The following is a 6,800-nucleotide window of genomic DNA, read 5'->3' as shown; positions in this document are numbered from 1 at the left end:
CTACCTCCCATGATTGGTGAGCTTAAGCCAGTCTAGTCACATGGACTCGATTCTATCAAATTATTAACCCACAAATTTAGTCGGAGGAAATAAGGAGGGTATAAGGTGGTGTGTTGATCATGCATATCATCATTGTATAGCCATGTGTATTTGAAATTTGATATCTAAATCACATGTTTTATTGTCATTTCACATCTTACTAACTATTCTTATGCACAAGTAGTTTAATTAGATTATTTAGTTATTGAGTCCTTAACTCACCTTATGATTATATTTACAGGTGAAGGTTTTGATAAGGGTAAAGAGAAGGAAGGTGCTTTTGAGATTTGAGAGGCTTAAGTTTGTATAGTCCTCTCTTTCTCTTTTTTTGTAATTGTAATGAACTAATATTGATTATGCCAACTTAGGGACATATGTCATGTTTTGAGGTTACTTGCATGGGAAATGTATAATTGTGTGTATCTTGACTTAGGAAAATGTAATGAGATGAAATTGTTGTGAGGGCTTGAGATACCAGTATAAGTGATGTTATTGTCTTATTTGTATGTTTAAATGGTCAATAGAATTGATGTTTTTAGTTATTGTCCTCCCCTGAGTTATTGTGGAAGTTGGGTTTTAGTGACAAATTTATTTTTGGGATACAATTGTTATTATATGATTGGTTAATCAAGTTGGTTGTAATCCATTTGAGTTGGTTCAAATGGTTGTAAGGTTATTGGCACTAAGTTAGTGAGTTTGGACACTCATGTTGTGGTTTTGAATTGAAAATAAACAATTTTATGTGTGGGTGTCTAACTTTTAAATGGTAAAGTGTACGAGTATGAGAATGGTGCCAATAACTAGATAGCTTAAAGAGCCACGTGTGGACACTTGAATTACTCAAATAGTACTTTGACCTTGCTATAAACATCATAAATCACATACATACATCTTGAGGCCCAAAATACACTTTACAAAACACAAAACACATAATGCAAGTAAGATCCAAGATGGATTAATCCTAGTTGGCAATATTAATCATCATATACATATACTACTCAAAAGATAAAAGAGGCCTACTACTAGGATGTCAATCCTATGCCTTTGGTTGTTTTCCTCTGTTTGATCCTCTTGAGCTATTTCATATAATATTGAAGATAGTGGGGTGAGAACAACTATTCAGTAACTAAGGTCCAACTAACTCATACTAATACATATCAATTAATTTAAAATGCAAGTGGCAAGGATAATCAATATCAAATCATAAAACATTCACGTACTTTATCCCACATTCTCGTTCATAAATAAACATACTCGTGAGATATTAATCAAATTATTGTCAATTCACATAGGAACATAACTATCACATGTTTTATTTTACTAGGGTCACAATATAACAACTATGTGCCCTTTTCTTTATATGCATAATCACACCTCCCTTATATCCTCCTCATTCCTCTGACATGAAACCATAGGCTATGACATATTGGAATCGTCTATAATCTAAGACTTCCCTAGCCTAAACATGTGTGAGGGGTTACCTGGCCAAGGTTTTCCCAGCTCACTTATGGGTCATGGTTTTTTCCATTTCTCATACTATGGGATGTCATTCTCCCTAGACTAGCTTCCTCATTGAACAAGTAGATAGCTAGTTAGATTCGAGTCCCTTATTGAACAAGTGATACAATATGAATATAATAACCTAGACAACGCATCAAGCTCAGATGAAAGTCTTACCATGTAGATTTAATTTCTCTACTCCTCTTCATAGGAAAACTCTTACCTCTCGAGATCATGTGTTACACATTAATGCAATGACTCACAGCATGTAAGTTTTTAATACTCAACATGTTCAATCATTTCATTGTATGCTTATCTCACATTTTCACGATTTTATAGAACTCTACCTCAAACATATTCATCAAACTCTCAAGAAACACAATCATGTAACTCTAATTGCACATAATATTGAACTTTGTTTAACACAAAATCATTGATCTTCATTGTTGAATTACGTCATTGAACTCTAAAGGAAATATTTTATTGAACTCCTTATTTACAAATTCATTGAACTTCTCATTTACAACTCATTGAACTCCTTATCAAAAATCCATTTCATTAAACTCTACACATATATCATCATTGAAATCCAAGAAAATTGTATCACAAGAATCCACTAACAATTTTACAAATAATTTTGTATGCAACATTTCATTGAACTTATAAAATCATCATAGTGAATTTTCAAGTAATTTAGGCTACAATTGCATTTCATTCAATTTCATATGTTCAATTTTCAAATATCAATCAATAAATTAATTAACATACAAAAATATAAGTAAGAATTCTCTGATTACCTCAAACACTTGAGAGGTCAAAGGTTTCACTCCTTAAATACTCACTTCTAAAGCTTCCAAGAAGCTTGAATGGTGCCAAAATGATTACTCTACAAACATTTACAACATAATTCATCAATGTTCATCTTTGGGCTAACTCCCACTCTTAACCCAAACACTTCTTCACTCTTAAGATTCATTCTTACTCATATAAAAATTCACATAGGGTTCCTTAGTTTTCTCTAACTCATATTAACTTAATTGAACTCTTTAATGGCCATTTATGGAGCCATATTGCCCCAACCAGTACATTTATGGTGGAATTTTGTTCATTAATTGCTCCCTAACCACCAACCATTATAAATGCTAAGTTTCAATAGCTTAAACAACCCTTATTAATTTTGTCTAAGTCAATGGGTTTGGATTCATAACCTATATAGATCAAAATCATCATTCTCAACCAAACCTTAGCTTCCAACATCAAGAAAATGAAAGAAAGGTACGAAGATTTAGGCTTAGAAACATTATCTCAAATGTTTATAAGCCCTAAGATACTTCAAACCTTCAAACCTTTAAAGCCCTAGAACTACTCTTTTTGTCTCTTTCGTCCCTCCTCTATTTCTCTCTTTTGTTGCATTAATTTTTATGTCCTAATTTTTGCAAAAAAGTGGCCATGCATCGCAGCCTATGGTACAAAGAAGTCCTACTCCAAGTGTATTAGCACATATGCACTGCAACAACCCATCCACAAGCCGTGGTGCATGGCACAGAACCTTACCTTTCAAGTTTTCTTCTTTTTTTCACATCCAAGTGACCCGACTCTCCTTCAAACCCATATCTAAGGCTAAAATTACAATCAATCACGCCTATTAGACCTTTATGGCCACACATCAGACTAAAAAAATTTAATTACTCTAATTCAAGCATAATCAATCAAGTTAAAAATTTGAGGATGTTACAATAGATCTGCTCCTTTTACTGGTATCCACACAAAAAAGATGCAAGCACTCTCCATATTTAATGTTTGTCAATCTGTCAATCAAATTCTCTTTTTGTTTTCTAGGGTATTTTCATAGCTCTTAGATTTTGCTGTTAAGAGACTCACTCACTAGAAAATTTGTCCCTGTCTACCTTATATAGACTAGGGTTTTTTGTCTTCCTTTATGAGCCCACGAAAATTTAATTAAATTTATCTCATAAATTTAAATTATAGAACTGATATGATATCTTCTTATATCATATTAGTTATTAAATTTAATTTACCATATAAAATTAAATTTAAAACTAATATAATAATATAATATAATAAAATAGACATATTATATTATAAATTGAATTTATCTCATAAATTCAAATAATAGAACTGATATGATATCTTTTTATATCATATTAGTTATTAAATTTAATTTATCATATAAAATTAAATTTAAAACTAACATAATAATATAATATAATAGATATATCAATATATATATATATACTGTATTTTGAATTTATATATATATACACAAATATTTATTAGATAAATATTCAAATGCATATATATATATATATATAATTCATTCACCCTAGATAAAACATTATATTCATTGAATTTAGACACATTTTGGATTCAATAAACTTAGACATTATAGATTGAGTTGGGTTGTTCTTATGTGCGACTCTATAGGCTCATATGAAATTGATAGTAGGCCAATAACATTACTAGCCCATATATTACAAGTGACCTCTAGCAAGATATTATAACTACCTAATTTATATAAGGATCAATGATCCAATGTAACATATCATATAATCATATCACATCTCTTTTGTCACATAATATTTCGATCAAGTATGAGACATAAAATTGTCATTCTCCTTTATCTGACTATTACTTTCTTGATCTCTAAGTGGACTGACTATAGTAATCAAAAAATCTTTTTTATTATAGTATGGTCATATATTTTCTTAGTCTTATTCATCAAGGGGCCTAATAGTATCTCTCAATTAATGTGAGAGACAAATTCCATCTTGATCACTTATAATCCTCTTCATGAATATCACTAAACTCAATCATAGCCTTTATGATCACCTAGCTATAGGTGACTTTGACTAGATCAAAGTTTAAAGGTTATCATGTAGGAATCCATGATGATTTTAGGTCAAAAGGCTTGGTGACATAGTTACATATGAGATAAGTTTAAGATTTATACTATGTAACTTTACAAATTATTAAACCTTCCGATAAACTCTTCTTTATCTAGATCCACCTATTTGAAGACATGAAACTCTTTTTCTTTCTCAGTGCAGAAGGAGATCGGAAAGTAATAGTCGAAGAAAATCTTCTTGAACTCTTCCTATGACAACCTTGCACCATCAAGCAGTCTTATTGAATCCCACCGTTTCTTAGTTATTCTGACTAGTTGTACCATAGCTAGAGTCACCTTTTATTTTGAAGTGTAGATTACCACCTTGAATAATCTCAAGGCACTCTATCCACAATTCGACCTCTCCCTCCTTCATGTTACCATTGAAGGTTGGTAGACAAAATCTCACAAAAGTCTTCCACACTCTATTAATAGATGGGTCTACACTGCCCCCAACTTCCTGTCTACTAAATCCCATATATGTTGACCTTGATACCTTTCATAATTTATTTTGTCCTTTTGGTATAGTGATTTCCTTTTGCTTAAGGACAAACAAGAATTCAATTGCAGGGGTTTGATGACTCCAAATATTTTTATGTATTTTTTAGAAATTTTAGATTTATTTTGGAGTCATCTAACTAATTTTTAGAGAAATTGAGACTATTAGTTGAGAAAAACAAAAGAAAAGTGCTTTTGAATATGAGAAGGAAAAATCAATAATATCTTATTGAAATGAATGGATCATTTGAGATAAAATTATATTAATAATGTTATATTGTGTATAGGGTGATCTAAATTATGAGTCAAGGTGCTATATGTAAGTAAAGACTAAAAATGAACAAAAGGTAGGATTTACGCTATAGCATCTTTGAATTACGCTACAGTGTAATGCATAGTGACAAAGTGGTTTATGCCACTGTAACCCAATTATGCCATAGCATAAGCATCAATTAATGAAATGCACAACTTTACAAAAACTGATATTTTAGGGTTATGAACATTTTGGCTCTTTATTCTTCAACTTGGCTTGACTCCAATAGCTAGAAACTAATCATGGAAGAGAGAAAAAACACCATGGATGAGATGAAGAAGCTTAGGAGATTAGTGATTTTCATCTAAAATCACTCAAATTAAGCTTTTTCTTCTCCTTGTTTTTTTCTTAGTTTTGGTGTCTTTTCTTCTCCTTTATAAATAATTTGCTTAGGGAAAGTTACAATAGCTTGTTTCAATCTGGTCATTGTCAGAAGAAAAGTAGTCACTACTTAAATTAAAATAGTCATTAATATTTAATTTTAGGTTAAATTACATTTTTGCTCATGTACCTTCATTTAAGGAGCTCTGAGCACTCTGTACTAGTAATTGAGATATTTTTTTTTTTAAATCATTGTTCGAATAAGCAAAAATCACCTCCATTAATGGATCACTAATAGAGAGAGATTTTTATTCCTTTAAAAAATAATTTTAAAAGATATGTCTCATTTAATACATCAAGGTGTTCAATATTTTTAAAATATATGTATAAAAATAAAAATATATTTTAACTTAAAAAAAAAATTGTCCAAGTCAATAAAATATATGGAAACCATGTGCGCGGCTTGCATTTGTCAACATCTTTTTTTGGGCCAACTCATTGTCACTATCAAACGAACGTGCAATGAAACCGCAATAAAACTCATTGTCCTCATGTATGTATGTATATATATATATATATATATGTTGTTCAAGGCAATTTTATAATTTTCATCACAAATTTAATTTAAATTCAGCACTAAATCCTACAGTAAAATTTTATAAATTAAAGATTTTTTTTATTATATTTGGTCAAGGTCCCTCACAGAAATTTTTCCATTATAAATCTTGAAGAGATTTTGAAGAATAGCGTGGCTGGTAGATAACTTAACTTGCCCCACATACGTCGTTTTCTCTGACAACGCGCCCCAAGTATCAATATAATTCCATCAATAATCCAGAACAAGTCACACATTCCAAGACAACGCGTTTTTATCTTTGGACTTGTTGATTTTTTATTTTGCGGTCAAAGATTGACTTGTTGATTTGAAAAATTAAAACCAACTCCCGTTCACACTTGTTGAAAATTCGATATTTTAAAATATAACATTTTTTAAAAAATAATATTATCCTTTTTATTAAAATCTTCTTTCTAATACTCTTTTGTAAAAAAAGAAATTAAATGAAAAATATTTTTAAAATTTATATTGTTATTTAAAAAGAATAAAATTATAAAGTATATCAATAAACTTTATTTTATGCATTGTTTTATTTAAAAATATTTTATAAATTAAAATAGACTGAATAGAAGAAAGGTGCCTAACTATGCCGCGTGTTGTTGCAAAGC

The sequence above is a fragment of the Prosopis cineraria genome, unplaced genomic scaffold, assembly GCF_029017545.1.
Source record: "Prosopis cineraria cultivar Desert tree isolate PC_DT_omini unplaced genomic scaffold, ASM2901754v1 PC9, whole genome shotgun sequence".
Lineage (NCBI taxonomy): Eukaryota > Viridiplantae > Streptophyta > Magnoliopsida > Fabales > Fabaceae > Prosopis > Prosopis cineraria.
The sequence above is the reverse complement of the archived record's forward strand: the minus strand, read 5'-3'. Positions refer to the sequence as shown.